General features: G+C 37.0%; 1 long non-coding RNA gene across 2 annotated transcripts in view; it reads right to left on the bottom strand.

Annotated features, from left to right (window-relative positions):
* The window catches only part of LOC109144100, a 113,774-nt gene extending 96,903 nt beyond the window's left edge, over nt 1-16,871 (bottom strand). For both annotated transcript variants that reach the window (XR_002044607.3, XR_002044608.3), the window contains exon 1: nt 16,278-16,871. This is a non-coding gene — a long non-coding RNA (uncharacterized LOC109144100). The remainder of the gene's footprint in view (nt 1-16,277) is intronic.
* Between the last annotated feature and the right edge of the window lie 378 nt (nt 16,872-17,249).

Genomic DNA, 17,249 nt, shown 5'->3' with positions numbered 1-17,249 from the left:
CTTGCATGACAATGCAGAGAATAAATATACTTTCCTTTGTTATTCAAAGAATGAACATCCATTACAGGCAATATTTTGGTTCAAAATAACAGCCAAACCAGATAAGAAAAATAGATTTATTCAAGATGTAGACTATATCAAAGTTGAAAACAATAAATCAAGAGTGGTAAATGTACCAACAAAATGCATAAAAGACAAAATCTGAAAGTATGCGAATTGGAGATTTGTATTGTAAATGCTGCAAAGCAAAAGAAAAACATGTATCACAGAACAAAATTTGTACTGCAGAAGAAACCAATTCATTGTTAGACCTTGTCAGTGTACCTACCAGTAAAGGAACTAGAAAGAGATAGGAAAAGTAACTTCTGATTTCTTGGTAGAGCCAATTTGACTGATTGGCAAGCATCAAAACACAGACATGCTCACGGACTGAAAGTATGAATCATTCTCATTGTGTAACATCATTGAGAAAAGACTTCAACAGAGGGTCTCCCAGAGTGGGCAGACTGAGCCTGCAAATGCCTTTTTTGGGAGGGACTGAGTTGGCTCAGGTGGGAATTAGCAGGGAGAAGAGATCAGGCTTACAGATTGCTCTCAAGGAAAGAGGTGATCTAGTGATCTTGGAGGATTTACTAGTTTGATTGACTCAGGAAGTTACTAAAGCTGCCAATTAGAAAGTCAGAGTGTGTCAGAGACTGAAAATAGTTCTTACCTCAAACATTGATATAAAGTTTTGCTCATTATAAAGAAGCTACAACCGAAGAAGCTTCCCTGAAGAGAGGGATTTTGAACTGAAAGTCAAACTGTTGATTAGATAAAGGGAAATGCATTGTTCAATCATCTCAGGCTGAGGGAAAGGAATGTATCCACAAAAGGCCAAAGCCACCAGTTGCAGCTATCCCCAGTTGAGTTTGGGGTGGAGGGAGAGCACAGCTCACAGAAGCCAGGTTTACACAGACTCCCCCCAACCGAGGGGGAAGGAGGAGGTTTTGGGTGCATGGTGCAACCTCTGGTGAGAGGCAATAAACACCCATCCTCCATTACACAAACTGGCCCAGCTGTGGAACCCCCAACCCCACAGGGCACATCCACGGGACATCCACGGGACTTCCACGTGAGAGGCTTGGCCCCACAGGGCTGCACATGGTGCAACAGACCCAGAGTCTGCTGTGAGAGACTGCCCCCCACCCCAGGGGAACACGCCTGGACACACCCACCTAGCCTGAGCATGTACACCCATGGGACTCTGTGCCTTCTGGGGGGACCTTCACCACCAAGAAGACCAGCTGGAGAGGATCAATGAAGCATCTTGGGATCCACAGAGTGGTGATATTTTCCTTTTTCTGTCCCTGTCACTCTTTCTGTCCCCACTGCCTATTTTCTTTCTTTCTCTCTCTCTCATATTTATCATCAAATAAAACCCTTACTATTGTTGCTAGTATATGGTCTTGTTTGCACCATAATTTGGGCAGAGGAATTTCTAAGAACCTTAAAACTGGATCATAACAGAGTGGAAGAAAATTCCTGACTTATTGCTGTAGCTGGCAAGAGACAGGCAAAGACTTTCCCAGGAGATATGAGTTTTCTCATTGAGAGTGATTGCTTTGCTCTTTCACCACAACTTTAGAGACTGCTGCAGTGGTCTCCTGAATTATGGAGTATGTCTAACTGTTCCTTAAAGTTCTGCCCATCTTGAGACCTATTTCCACTCCCTGAGCACCTAAATTCTTCACTGGAGCCTAAAGTTATGGAGCATCAAGCATGACATTTTGCAAATTGTAACTTGTTATCACACAAATGGTTTTCCTGAATGGATATTCATTGCATGCAGTTCTATATATGGCTCAAATTATCCTGATGTACAAGTATTTGTGTTTTAGGTTGTGTCTTGTGCCCTAGAGGAAACAGCAAAACATGAAACCCCAATTTGCATACAAGTCCAATGTCTGTCTTTTTTTCAAGTCACTCACAGAAAATGCGATGTTGTTATCTTACACTTGTATTTTGATCCCCAAAATATAGTTCTCAGCTGGTATTTTAGTCTTTAAGTACCTAGGGGAAGACAGTCCTATAATCATTGAAAACCTACTGACTAAATGAAATATTATGTCCTAATATATTTAGTGAATATAGTGAATATTAGTGACTATTCTTGCCTTCTACATCCTTACAAGCAAATGGGAGTTCTAAATTCTCAGGCATATATTAAACAATAGTGTTCTTTGCACGTACTGTGTTCCTGGTACTGCTCTTATTAAGGTAAACAAAAATACTACTCTTCTTCTAATGTTTTTTAAATGGATATAAGTATAACATTTCTGATAGCATATTAAAAAAAAAAGGAGATTCCAATAAATAAATAAATACAAACATGCTGTTTATGGAGGTTTTCTTGGCCTTTGCAGTGCATTTGTCTTCCCATTACAGAAGGCCTAAATTTGGAAAGATGAGGAAAATAGTAAATAAGATTTTAAATTCTTAGATAATCACAGATGCATGCTAGATGTGACAATATAATTAGTTTGTGTCCCAAGAATTAGCTCTCATCAATTTATGACACACACTGCTGTATGGGAGTATGCAAGTATAGGGAGATGATAATAGTTTAGTTTCTCAGAAAGTTTCCGGTTAGAAGGTTATAATTTTGTTTAAGTCTGTTTCTATACTATTAGATTAAAGACAAGAAGGCAAAAAAGTATGTCCTGAATAGCCTACATCATCTACATACTAAGTAATGGGGAATGTAAAATCCAAGATTTAGTGAATGCATTTACAGAAGGGAATTGATTGTTTTAAATGATGAGTTGTGAGAAGAATCTGTAAGAAAAATTGTAAAATAATATAGCTATTTTATAAAAGACCAGCCAGTAGAGAACCAAAATAGTCTCATACATGTGTTTAAGAGAAGAAACACTGCTGCTTGGATGAAGAGAGTGTTTGCTTTAAAGCACTGAATTAAAAGTAAGTTGAATTTTGATTTGCTCTTTTATTTGGTTTTGATTTTTCCCTTATAATTCAGAGTAACAGAATAAGGAATAAAAGCATGTATTTTCAACCTCTACTGCAAGTGTTTTACTTTGGTTGGTTGGTTGTTTTTTTCTTTTTTTCAGGACCTTTCTGCAACTGCTTTGAACTGTGCTTCACAGTGAGTTCTTTGCCAGTTTGGTGTTAAAATTTGTAGTTTTATTTAAAAATCTTATCCTACAGATCGTTATGGACAAACGTAAGCAAAAGGTGGTCTGGAAATTCTTACAATGATCCAAAAATTAGTTTAAAATGCGGTTTTGAATATAGATGCAAATAACTGCAGGTCCTTGCATAAATTTTTACATTCACACATCTTTTAGAGTAACCATGCAATCTGAACTAACACTGCACTGTCTCCTCTTACAAATCAAGGGCAAATGGGCTTCAAGTTAGGACTGCAAGGGGGGAAAAGCTTGAACAGTATATCTCCATACCTTGACTCCTATCCATAGTAACATTTGTTGCTTGCTCATATACAGGGTCTTGTATCGAAAGGTCGAGCATAATATTGAACCTTAAAAACAGCCTTGAATCTTTATGACATTTCTGGTGCTCAACTCAACTTTCCCTGGAAAGTTGAACAAGAAAGGCTGTGACATTAGAGCCAGAGTTGTAGCACTGCCAGTAACCAGAGATGGTCAACCAAATGTACTCTAGAACAACTTCTCAGAAAAGTTCTCTTTCCTATGATTTTATCCTTTTGTCTTTACCTGTACCTATGCACATCTTATCAAGGATTAGTCCCTCTTTTCCTGCTTTCAAGTATTTAAACCTTACTCTCAACTCTACAGTTCCAAATGAGAAATCACTCAATCCCCTGATACTATTCTCCTTTTTAGCTCTTCTACTTTCATTTCATCACTTTGACAGCTCAGAGACTTTTGAATCACTGATATATACTGGAGGCAATGGTAGGACTTCCACGACTAAAGTACTGTTCTTTCTCTCATCCAAGTTTTTGAAACTAGAAAAGAAAAAAAAGGAAACCTTTTCATCACTAAAAGTGTCAGGAATTTTAGAGCTAAAAAATATTCTCAAAAACAGAAATACCTTGTTCAAATTGTGTTAAATCTATTCCTGGATTTTAAAAATGCCCTCATTTTTGCGATAACAGTATGAGACAATTTTGATTGAGACCTCTTTAGATAGCTAGAAATGAATTATGTGAACTTAACTTCACTCATCTAATTTTGAGTCTTTAGCTGGCTGCCTAAGTTAGGAATCTGTTCACCTTAGGCTTCTCTCCATCATTACTGCAAAAAGATATTAATTTCCAAAAAGTGAGTCAGCTTGTGTAAGATATGAATCATTCTGTCAAGATGTCTATAACTCTCCATAGGAGACACTTTCAGTACCAAGCTTCTAAATTAATTGTCTCCGATAAGCACCTAAGAGAAGGTAGGATGAACTCAGGTCATTGGTTTAAGAACTTTGGCAAAAAAAGAGGGAAGATTACATCCCACTCTCTGCACATCTAGGCCTCAAGATTAAATTCTCACACTTGTAACACACATATATGCAGAGCTATATTTATATTTATATTTATATTTATATTTATATTTATATTTATATTTATATTTATATTTATATTTATATTTATAGCTCCAAGCAAAATGGACCAAAATACTGCCACCTTTGTACTGCTGCTAGTTCCAACAACAGCTGCAATACACAAGGAAGTCACAAAATGTTTGCAATGCAAAAATGTATGCAGATACTCTGGATAAACAAGGATGATACAGAGATGGTTGAAAATGTGGGTGTACATATCTGGAGGAGTCCTGCCTCGCATGTAAATTGCCTGCTTTTATAAAAGAAAGCTTCCTAATTATAAGAGTCATACCTAAAAGAGATTTTAAAAAATAATTGGTCAATATGGAATTTATAATTTCAGGCAACAGTGACAATATCCTGAGTCACTGGGGACTGAACGAAATAGAACAAAAACAACCAGCCAGCCTGGGAGTGTTGTAAATAATCATGTGCAGTCAAGTTTTCCCAAGGAATTTGACTTGTCTCAGAGAACAAGTTGTCTGCTGAGATGCTGCTTCACATTCTGCAGAGAATGTGGAATTCTTCTGGCTACTGATGCAATTAATTACCAGTATAGTTAAAGAGAAAAAATACCAATCTCCCACACAGATGGTTCAAGATATCTGTTCCTTGAAACAACCTTCATCCTACTTTCACTAGGTGTTGTATTTCACTATTTAAAGTCATTGGATTTATTCCACTGCATCTGTCTAAAACTGAAAATGGTAAAATCATTGAATTCAGTTCATCAGTGATGGCTTTTAGCACAAAAATAAATGAAGACCTTTGGAGGTATAGTATTATGTTTGAAATGAATGGTGGCATGCAAGTCCCTGAAATTTCTGTCTATCAGACAAACATGGGAAATATATCTTATTAAGATTAATGAATTGTCAATTAATTTTCCAGTTCAGTGACTTATGTCCACTACAAAATTCTAGAAATTAAGCGTAACTTACAGGATTTGCTTTCATATACCTGAAATAGGAAGTTTTCCACAGCTGCAATGTGTTGAAATTTTGATTCATTATTATGCATAAAATAATCTTATTAACAATTCAAATGCAGAGCTTTACAGATTATTAAGAAATAAAACACTAGTTAAGATTTTTTCATGTTTTAGGTATGGCACTAAGCTTGGACTGGATCATTGGTTGGAGCATTATGCTTTTTTCCAATAAAATTCGGGATTTTCTCTATGAGCCTTAATGTTTAATTGATATTATCTAGTTATTAATGTTGTGGAAAAGTCCTGTGAAGAATATGAGAATTGAAACACTCATAGGCATATAATGCACAAAACAGCATGTTTTCCTACAAGACACATCCTGCTCTTTATGTTCTGGCACTGGCAATGTAAGACAAGATACTAATTTAGTTTCTGGATGGCTGTCACAGAGTATCAGACTGCAGAAAATCTTCTATAAATGAAATATAGCCAAAAGAAGGGAGGAGCTAAGTTATCAATTAATCTTTGATTGTTGCTTAATCTCAGTGTCTGTTAAGTCTGAGGTATATTACTGGGGAGTCCTTTTGTTCTTGAAGCTTATATAGAGTTATAAAATGTAGACATTTGAGTTATACACAGTGTAAACCATTTTTTAACTATTTCCTGGAGAAAAACAACCTCAAATCCCCACACCTTTTTACCATTATTAATTTTCTTAACCTGTTTTGGAATTTGTCATTCAAGCTACATTCTGTGTCATCTGCCTCTACTCAGGACTTTTCAGAAATCAAAGTTGCTATGTTTTCACAATGTATACTAAGTTGAATTCTGTGTTCTGTTTCTTTGATTTTGGAGAGATAAGAATTTTAATCTTATTAGTAAAGCAACCATATTTTTCTAGGTCCTCATCAGACCTGTTGTCAAATAAGCGCAAGAGAATTTGTCATTAGATAACTGGTACTATCTTACTGAGGCCAGCTTGTTGCAGAGCTTGAAGTAAATAAATTAAACTGTTTCTTTCTACATACTACAGAAATAAGACTGAACTTGAGAAAGAGGTAAAATAAAATCCCAAAGAAATACTGAATTTTTCTAGAGAATATATAGGCAGAGGTTGTGCTTCGATTACATTTCAATGTCAGTACCCTCCAATATACAGAACTTCTTACAACCTCAAGATGATGTTAGAGTTAACACTGCTTGTGGACTCACCAATACAAATCTTGGAACATCTATCATTTTCCTTCTATGCAGGCATGTAAATGATACAAAGTCAATATTATACTATCTAAGATTTTAGATTATGTCATTTGCATTTGAAAAAATGTAGCTAATCCTATTAAGTGATGACTTTAAAACTGTCACTTTATATTCTAAATATTAAACAGATTTTTGTATTATACTCATGTTAGATCTACTTTAGAATACCATCAGAGATTTTTTTTTTAAAGCAGAATAAAGCTGCTGATTTTTTTGAAAGATGTGGGCTGCTTTGAGCACACATATTCAGATCTTTACTTACTTCAGGCATTTATACTGCAGCTGTAGATCTGGATGGGCAAATAAGTGCAGTCACTGGTGCCCCAAAACCTGAATGACTAGACTAATCATTGCCATTTTAGTAATTTCTGCAAATTTTCAGTCTTTGGGTAGCCAGGGTATTTTGATGCCAGCTTCCTCTGTGATACGCAACAGCTCAGAAAATAAGGGCCAGTTATCTTGTGTTGGTTAAGAATATCTGTTTGTGCTTGCTACTTGATTTAATCATAGCCTTGAATCCCATGATTGCCTTCAGAAAGATGCCATGGAAATGAGTCAATTAATATAAATTACTATGGTCTTGTAGGTGTTCTAGAATATTAAATGAGCAAGCTGGCATAAAATACCAACCAGTATCTTTCTTAAATCTTCTCTAAGGCCATTTGAACTATTCTTAATGTTTATTTGTCTAGCTGATTGATTATGCCATTGCTCATTGCAGTGAGTAATGATGGATACAGGAAAAACTATTTCAGTTTGGCGCCGGGTAATTTGTCACAGCATTGCACATTTTGGGGTTCTGTTGTTTTCAAAGTTCTCTCATCTTGTTTGAGCAGGACCAAATTCTAAGATGACTTTTTTTGAGAAAATCTAGTTCCTTTAGCTGGTATTTTTTCAGAAGCCTAAACTCCTGAATCAATCTGACTCAAGTGAAGAGGATGTCACTTTTACTTTGTTTTGGGGCTGTGAAATATGTGTGGCTTTGTCCTGTTTTGCACAAAAGCTGTGCCTTTGGGGATTTGATGGTTCAGTCTCTCCATGAGACAGGAAAAATGAGGGTCTATCATCTCTCTATGAAACTCTGATTCTATACTGATTTAGATATCAATACTGATAGCTATATAGAAACTCTATTCTACATACTCTTCGAGTCAGTCAAATTATAATTTTGGCTTTATTCTGCAGAAAAGCCTGGGTCAATCTGGTTGTTACTGTTACTACCTGCAGGTAGTAACCCCAATTCTGTCATTAGGGAACTCCTCCGAGATCTCTAAAAGATATAGATTTATGTGGGGTAGTGGCAAATAAATGGGCTTCATCAGAAAGGCTCTGGAAGAACATTCCGACCAAAACTTATCTCAGAGCATATTAATCAAGAAGGAATACATCCAACTTATTTTCTGCTCCTCTCATGTAGTTAGCAGGCCGTGCTCCTTGGAAGTAATTAATGACCCATGCTATCATGGGATTTTAACATGTGCTCTCTCTCTTGGAATTTTGACACCTTGAATAGATTTTGCCAGAGAAAATGACTCACCTTGCTGCAGTTAATAGACCCATGGAAAGTGAGCTCCTGAGCTCAGTTATAAGAGGTTTAAACATTAAAAAAGAGATTGGATGCATTTAACTATCAATTCAGGCTAATATTCATGATAATTTGTTATGATTCAGGGGAAGATATTCCAATATTTGTGAAGTGTATTTTAAATAGAATAGTTGGGTCACTGAACTTTCTGAATTGTTAGAATTTCTTGAGCTCAAAAATCTAGAAGCAATCAGGATAGCAAAGTATCTTGAAAACTCATTGTGAGTCTCTGAAAATTATTTTCTATATCCCAAGGAAAATTTTACCCAGTTTCTTGGAAATTAAATTGTAAAGTTTAAGCCTTTTTCAACTTGTAAAATTCTATATGTAGGATTATTCCATTACAATTTCAAGCTTTTTTCTAAGCCAATCATTAATTCGCACAGCAAAGAATAATTTACATATTTTGCAGATTATGCTTTTTTACCCCAGACAATGGCTTAATATCCAAAGTGGCTTTATGTACTGAAAAGACTGCTAACTGTGACTACTTATTCTGTTTCTATGTGCTTCAGAACATTTCTGCTCATTAAAGTATCATATTATTAAATCACTGTGGTAAAGTCTAAGAAAAGAAAGTTCCATTTAACTTCGAAAACTGTTTCTTAGCTGTGTTCAAACACCCATCACAAAACACTTTGGTTTAATTCTGAGGTTCACATTAAGTCATAACTTTTTTTTTCTCCGACATGATTTATTCTTTTTTATAGAAAGCAGAAGACTATGCACAGAAACTAATATCCCATCCTGCACATTCAGAGCTATCATGCTGAACATAGACCATCTCTGAAGTAAGTAGGAATGTCTAGGAAATAAAACCTTGTAAAAAGGCTGATATTCAAATTAATGATCCATGAAATAATTCTTCCAGAAAACAAAAAAAACTCTGAACTTAAGACAAATACAGTTTTCTAGACTCTCATCTTTCCTGTTAATCTAGATTTTGGTATTTTCACTGAAATCTTGCAGTAAACACACATTGTCTCTCAGCTAGACCGAATCACAGAATAACTTAGATTGGAAAAGATACTTAAAATCATCAAGTCCAACTATAAACCTATGACTGCCAAGCCCACCACTAAACCATGTCTCTAAGTACTACATCTACACATCTTTTAAATACCTCATCCAGGATGATGACCCAACCACTTCCCAGGGCAGCCTCTTCAAATGCTTGAAAACACTTCAGTGAAGAAATATTTCCTAATATCCTATCGAAAGCTCCCCTGCTGCAACTGCAGGTCAATTCTTCCTGTACTGTTGCCTCTTACCTGGGAGAAGAGACCAACCACCACCTGGCTACAGCCTCCTTTCAGGTAGTTGTAGAAAGCAATGAGGTCCCCCCGACCCTCCTTTTCTCCAGGCTAAACACTGCCAGCTCCCTCAGCTACTCCTCATCAGACTTGTGGTCCAGATCCTTCACCAGCTTCTTTGCCCATCTCTGGATGTTTTCCAGAACCTCAGTTTCATTCTTGCAGTGAGGCGACAAAACTGAACACAGAATCTGAGGTTTGGCCTCACCAGTGCTGAGTACAGAGGGGTGATCACTTCCCTGGTACTGCTGGTCACAATATTTCTGATCTAACCCAGGATCTCATTGGCATTTTTGGCCACCTGGCCACATGCTGGCTCATATTCAGCCACTGCCAACCAGTTCCCCCAGGTCCTTTTCTGCTGGGCAGTTTTCCAGTCACTCTGCTCCCAGCCTGTAGAGTTTCCTGGGAATGTTGAGACCCAAGTGCAGGACCTCTCACTTGGCCTTGTTGAACTTCATACAGCCTCATACGTCATATTCGGTCCATTGATCTAACCTGCCCAGATCCCTCTGCAGAGCCTTCCTGTTCTCCAGCAGATCAATATTCCCACCCAGCTTGATACTGAAGGTGCACTCAACCCCTTGTACAGATCATTGGTAAAGGTAGTAAACAGGATTGGATGAAATACTTATCTCTGAGGAACACCTCCTGTGGCTGGCTGCCAGCTGAATATAACTCCATTCACAACAAATCTCTGGACCTGGCCACCCAGCAGGATTTTTATTCAATGAAGTGCATGTGTTAAGGAAACTTCCCTGTCCCACCATTTCCTCTGGTAGTCACACTTGCACTGCCTGAGCTAGGACTGAGGCCTGTTTGCAGATAATGCCCTGTTTGTAGCTACATCTCACGCAGTCAGACCAGATTCTTTTACTGGTTTGAGCCCGGGTTTCCCATAGCAGAGTCCTAGACATCTCTTTCCTTAAAATAATTAAATCTTGATGCAATAACTAAATAACAAAATAACAGCTTAAGCTGGGTGCTTCTGGGAGGGACCACAAACAAAGGAACGCCTGGGCTTGTATACTGTTGAAGTCTAGGTGCAGAAAGTCTGCAGTCCTGGCTCCTGCCCCCTGGCCAGTGCCACAGGTCCCTGTGCCCTTTGCACAAAAAGGTTGGTGGCTCACGGCCTGGGGCTCAGTCTTGGGCTCAGGCTCCTGCCCACCTAAGCTCAACTTTCAGCTTGCATGGCAACTTGCAAACTGAACTACCTGCACTAAATGTATTCCTCAACGTGCCCATCCAAGCCATGAGCAGCCAGTTTCTCCAGGAGAATGCTGTAGAAACCAGTGCCAAAGGTGTTACTAAAGTCCAGGTAGACTTTACATCCACAGCCTTTCTCTCATTCACTATGCAGGTTACCTTGTCATAGAAGGAGATCAGGTCAGTAAAGGCAGACCTGCCTTTCCTAAACTTGTGTTGCGTGTGCCTGATGGCCTGGTTGCTCTGCATGTGTGGTATCATGGCACTAAAGATGATCTGCTCCATGACCTCCCCTGGTCCTGAGGTCAGGCTGAAAGTCCTGCAGTTCCCCAGATCGTCCTTCCCACCCTTCTTTTAGGTGTGTGTTACATCTGCTAATTTCCAGTCAATTAGGACCTCTGGTAAATGACTGAAAGAGTCTCAGTGCGCTCTTCTGACTGCCCTTTCAGGGCCCTTGGGTGCATCCCATCTGACCTGAGACTCCTGTGTATATAAGCAGTGTAGCAGGTCTCTGACCATTTCCCCTTGGATTATGGGGTATTATGGATCATTCTGCTCCCTGTCCCTGTCTCCCAGCTCAGGGGGCTGGGTACCCTGAGAACAACTGGTCTGGTTATTAAAAACCGAGGCAAAAAAGTCATTAAGTACCTCTGCTTTTTCTTCCTTATGTGTGACTATGTTTTCCCCTGCATCCAATAAATGATGAAGATTCTCGTCAGTGCTACTTTTGCTACTAATATATTTATATGAACATTTTTTATTTTCTTTAACTGCAGTAGCCAGATTAAGTTCTAGTTGGGCTTTGGCCCTTTTATTTTTTTTTTATTATACACATGACTAGTGGGGTTTTATGTTTATCATAGAAGAAAATACACTATTGTTCAACAGATTCATTAAAATTTATGATCAATTTATTTGTTAAACTTATTATAGTTATTCTGTTTTTAATGCCAGTATCTTCAAGATTTCAGAAACTGCTTGAGCTATCCACTAACTTCCCATTATTTCCTCAAGTATGCAAAGTCCTATCTTACAGAAACTGATCATCATAATCTCTAAAACACTGATAGGTAAGTCAGAGACTGCCATCATCAGACATGAACATCCATAGATTTTACAGGGCAAAACAAGGTAGCCAGAATGTAAAATACCTATTAGAATTTACCATTTTCAGTATAAGCAGTCCAAAGGACATAGAAGAGCAAATGAATGCAGATGTATGGAAAAAAAACCAAAAGGGAAATTCAAGACTTGTCCTAAGAAACAAGGCATATTATGAAGTTGGCAGGATTTCCAAAATTTGAGCAGCTGGGTAGCAAATAGGAGATGATACGGAGATATTTAGAAGGAGACAGCTGAATATAGGAGGAATGAGGCACTTTTGGAGAGAATTTCTCAAGGGAATAGGAAATCAGTAGAACTGCTTGTGAAGTTAACACATTCATGAGCATGAAAAAAGAGCAGATGTAGGTTCTCTGTGACATTCACAAAGGTGAAACTTTTTCAGAAGTATAAATGGGCTTTTGCTGCAGTGGAATTTCATCAGATTCTGAGTATGCCATTGCTCTGAGTTGCCTTTGAAACACTGTCCATATTTTTATACAATTTTATACATTTTCCTACAACATAGTATAGAATTTATATTTATATTTGATCATTCTCTTTACATAGCTGTATAGCATTTTAACTGTAATAAATGATTACTTTTTATTTTAATTCTAATGACATTGAGGAAACAAACTGGAAATCGAAAGTGGAAGCAATTTTGGAATTAGGAGTTTACTAAAGACAGTTGCACAGTGAAAACAAAACATAAATCATACTATATACCCATGGTATGCACATTCTAGTAGAAGTATCCTGCAGTCCTAAAAGAGCAAACATATATAAATATGAGTAAAATAAATGGGAATGATGAATCCCACACAATAGCTGTTTAGGAGTAAAATTTCCAAGCCATGAACAAGAAGAAAGATCAAAGTCATTGCCATTAAAATAAATAAATATATAACAAACTAATATCTAAATATCACCCATGCTGTTATGAAATTGTATCTCTGAGGCACTATAATAATTAGAATACAAATAATATTTATTGCCACCATAAACACAAGAAATACTAGAAAATGTGGTGAAATGGATGTTTTATTATGTATGTTTATTATATTTTATAAACTGTGAATATTTGTTCTTTAACTTCTGATTTTGTCTTTCCATTTTAACACCTTTACACATTGAATTTTATAGTTCTTTTTTATTTACTTGCCTCTCACTTTTCTTTTGGGCACATATTTATCAGTGGTTACATTTTGTTTATTTTAACAGGCAAAGTAGAGGAATGTATATCAAAAATATGGATGTCCAGACCAAAACTTCTGTTTAAGAATTAACATCTGTTTTTGTTTTATACTTATGGGGTTCTAAGTTTTGACCAGGTTTGGAAACATACTTATTGAAATACTTCATTTGTCAAATTAGAATCTCCTCGGAAGATCTTAAACTTTTACAGGAAAATGGAGACTTCCAGCTCCATGTTTCTGGTCCAGGGAACCCAGCAGCATTTTGTTGGCTCTTGGCTCCAGGGTTCTTGGTGTTCTGATGCTCCCTCACCAGCCCAGAATGTCTTTGACTTAGAGCCTGAACTCATCCTGCCCTGCCCAGGACTGGTGCCCTGATAAGCAGATCTAGGCTGTATCTGCAGGTTTTCAGATGTGTGGACCTACCAGTGTTGATACCGCACACTAAGCTGGCCAGAAAGAAAATGTTTGTGTTAGCAGAACAGGCAGTTCTGCTTTAAGGTAATCCAGATATTTTCCAGACTGAGGTGGACTGCATGCACAGCACTGCAGTATGCCAAATCAATACTTGTTTTGCATCCTACTCCATTGAAGAGAGTAGGTCTGCATTATGCCTCTAATCTAATTTCATGGGTGCTTGAAAATGTAGAAAGTCACTTGCAAGAACAACACAACTTTTCCAAATGCACAATCATTACAATACTGTTACCAAGCCAATGCTGGGCTGGAGAAAACTCTCTGACACTCTGGTTGAAATTTAGTGAAATCACTGAAGAACACTGGGAAGGGCCTCTTTTTCTGAAACCATTTATTTATAATTAGTGTAATGCTAAATTACTTTGCCAAAGCAGAACTGTGTGGTACAACTGGCTAATGCAACAAAAAGTCCTATGGCTTTAACCCCACAAAGGGGTCTTTCTCACTGTGCCTTCTAACGCAGATTAAGTACTTAGACCAAGGGTTTCAATAACAGATTTGGGAACTGCCAAGAAAAGGAGCTATGTATGCAACGCTGGTTTAATTTACACCCCACACTCCCCATATGTTTTGTGAAGTGAATTCTATTAATCTGTTGGTGATAAGAGATGTGGGAGACAAAAATCCAGTCTGCTTGGATGTCTATGGGTGATGGTTATACTTTATATACTTTATTTTTTCACACAGTATTTAACTAAGACACATGGACAAATTAGATCGGAGCAAGTGTGGAAGATCAGTGCTGGTAGAGCACCAAATATTATGAAATATATAGCTTAAAATAAGATCTGTTTATGATTATTGCACATAATTAACCTGTAATGAAACTCACATATTAGTTCTCTCCTACTACTATGGGGATTATCCTGCCTTGAACTGCTGCAAACCACCATTTCACATGAAATATTAAATCTGCTATTTTTGTTGAGATAAGTTTGCCAAGTGCTATTATAGATAGTAGCAGATGTACTTTTAACTTGAGCCAGTATCTCAGAAAGTTTAAAATACCTAAATTGGGAGTGTTCTCAATTACAGACCTTTCCTATAAACCAGGAGACAATGTCAGGCTGATATTCATAGATATATGACCATTTCCCTCTGGAAATCTGAGTCAGATACCTAAGTTGTGTTGATTTAAGCAGAACTTCAGTGATATATGCCAGTTGCTGATCTGGGCCAGTAAGTTTAAATAGTATTCTGTGTCCTCTAGAACTTGCTATTCAAGATTTTGTTTCAGCTTAGTGTACGACCAGTATAGCCTTATGAGCATGAAATTAGATAATGCTGACAGTTGATGAGTAGGGGAGATAAAATGAAAAGTATGATCAAGGCATTTTACTTTCGCTTTCAGAGCTTTGTTTCCCCTCAGACCAGTGTGGAGTACAGTCACTTCCACCTTTGACATTTTTGTATGTAAAAGACATACATCCCTGTACTGATCTGCTCATTTCTTTTGAACCTTTTTTTTTTTTTTTTAAACCTTATTCTGGTCATTTAGTTCTGAAATTATTTATCAGAATGCTGTTAAGTAGTCCCTAAATTCTTTACAGTATTCGAGGGTTTTTTTATCCATCCACTTACTGAAAAAAATTCTAATTGCTTTTCTTATGTGTTGTTATGCTTCTAATTATTTCATTTGGGAATTATTTAGTCCTTTTTAAATATATAAATCAAAAACTATTGGCAGACAAAACACAATAAGAATTAGTTCATCATTAGGAAAGCAACTGAAATAGAAAACCTGCGCTGTGATTAGGCATTTTCAGTAAAAAGGAGTTCTACCTGATAAGAGGTAAGGTAGAAGCTACATTATAATTAAGAGATTTAGTTCTTACGACCAAAATTTTCTGGCCAAAATTCTCACTAATTACTGTAATAGAAGATCATTCCCAACATTGTCTCACACTGCTTTATAATGTGACAAACACAGCATACTCTGGCTACTGAATCATATTTGTCTTCATGCCTGTTTTGCTCAGTCACAAGAGAATACTTACACATATTGTCTATACCCCCTAGCTATTTGATTCAACTTATTATTTTGAGCCAAGATACTCTTTTTACCTACATTTCCTGTACTTTACATATCTGGTTTTTGTTATAATGCACAAAGATCACCATCAGCACCTTCCATTTTTTTATGTTTAATATTACCAGGGAGTTTTTTGCCTTTTTCTTTTTTATATCCTTCTGCCTTGCCTTTGTTCTTTACAAAATACTCCCAGTGCATTTTAAGGTTGTATTTATCAGGTTTCATTTGGGCATTCAAACATTTAATACTGTGAGGTATTCTGTTATTGCAGTATCAAGCCCTTCTGATGAGCATGATGAATAACAACAGGTTGGCTTTTTTAAGGTTAATGACTTCATGATTTACAAGTGAAGATATATGAGCCAAAATTGTTGCATTAATTGTTCCATTAAACAATGCGAACTTTGAATATACTGTTTGGGAATGCCCTGGGGAAGTGTCATCATCATGTTGTATTAATTGTGACGTAGCATCTATTTCAGATCTGCCAACAGCTAAGAAAAAAGTACTGCAGCTTATAGCTGCCCAATAACTTAAAGGTTAGTCTCTCCTTAAAGGTTAGTCAGATATTAATGGCCAACAACAAACTGAAAATTACCTCAGACAAAAGCCAGAACACGTCAACAGCAACATAGACTGTTGGACTTCCTGCGGTTTTAAGTGATGTTAAAGCCTGGGGTAATTGGGTTTTGGAGGCAGTTGCATGTATGTAAGCTATAGTAACACCAGTGATGGACTGCTGCCACCTTGTCCTTCTCTTCATTTTGGTCTAGTCAGAACTGCTCCATACAAGAAGCCTCAGCTGAGATCTGTTGGGTTGCAAAAAGATAAAAGAAGAATCAACAAAGATCATCTGCATTTTATGGGATCAGAAATGTTTTTGAAGCAGAACAAATTCCCAATTGGTATAGCTAATTAAAGGAATGTCTTACTTCTGGAATTAATTCCGAGACAACAGAATGGGCACCAGGAAGCTCTTTTTGGTATGAAGAACATCCTTTTTTACATTTGTTGATGGCACCTTAGAATTTAGCAATCTCACATCAATAATTACAAAGGGATGATAATATTAAGTCATTATTTTACTTATTTAAATAACAAGGTTTTTTTCCAGTATTGTTGGTTTTAATAACAAAATAATAGAGTGAAGCCAGCTGATGAATGCTCTCATCTGAATTTTTGATTCACCAGGGATATGCCAAACTTCTATGTTTCAGAAGGAAGATTTTATGGTAATATTTTTAATTTCAAGGGAAAAGATCAGAACAATTCAGAGGAGGTCTGAAATGGCAAATGATCTCTGAATACTCCTAACTCAGAAATACAAGTTTTTTCTTTAACAAGAGCAGAGTAGCTCAATCCAGCCTTGGTAGCTTTAAGCAGGCTTGTGTTCAGAGACCTCAGTAAAGCTCCACCTTTTTCCATTCTGTTTGAGTAGATAATATCTTCCTCTGCTTTAGCTTCCTTTCCTTTTTATATGTGGCTATAGAATGACAAATGATTCTGCTGCCTGTTTACAGGACAACTAGGTATAAGATTACTTGCAACAAGTAAAGTTAAGCAAGCAAAT

This window comes from Corvus cornix, chromosome 1A (assembly GCF_000738735.6).
Source record: "Corvus cornix cornix isolate S_Up_H32 chromosome 1A, ASM73873v5, whole genome shotgun sequence".
Classification (NCBI taxonomy): Eukaryota; Metazoa; Chordata; class Aves; order Passeriformes; family Corvidae; genus Corvus; species Corvus cornix.
Note: the sequence above shows the minus strand (reverse complement) of the source record. Positions and strands in the feature narration are given on the sequence as shown.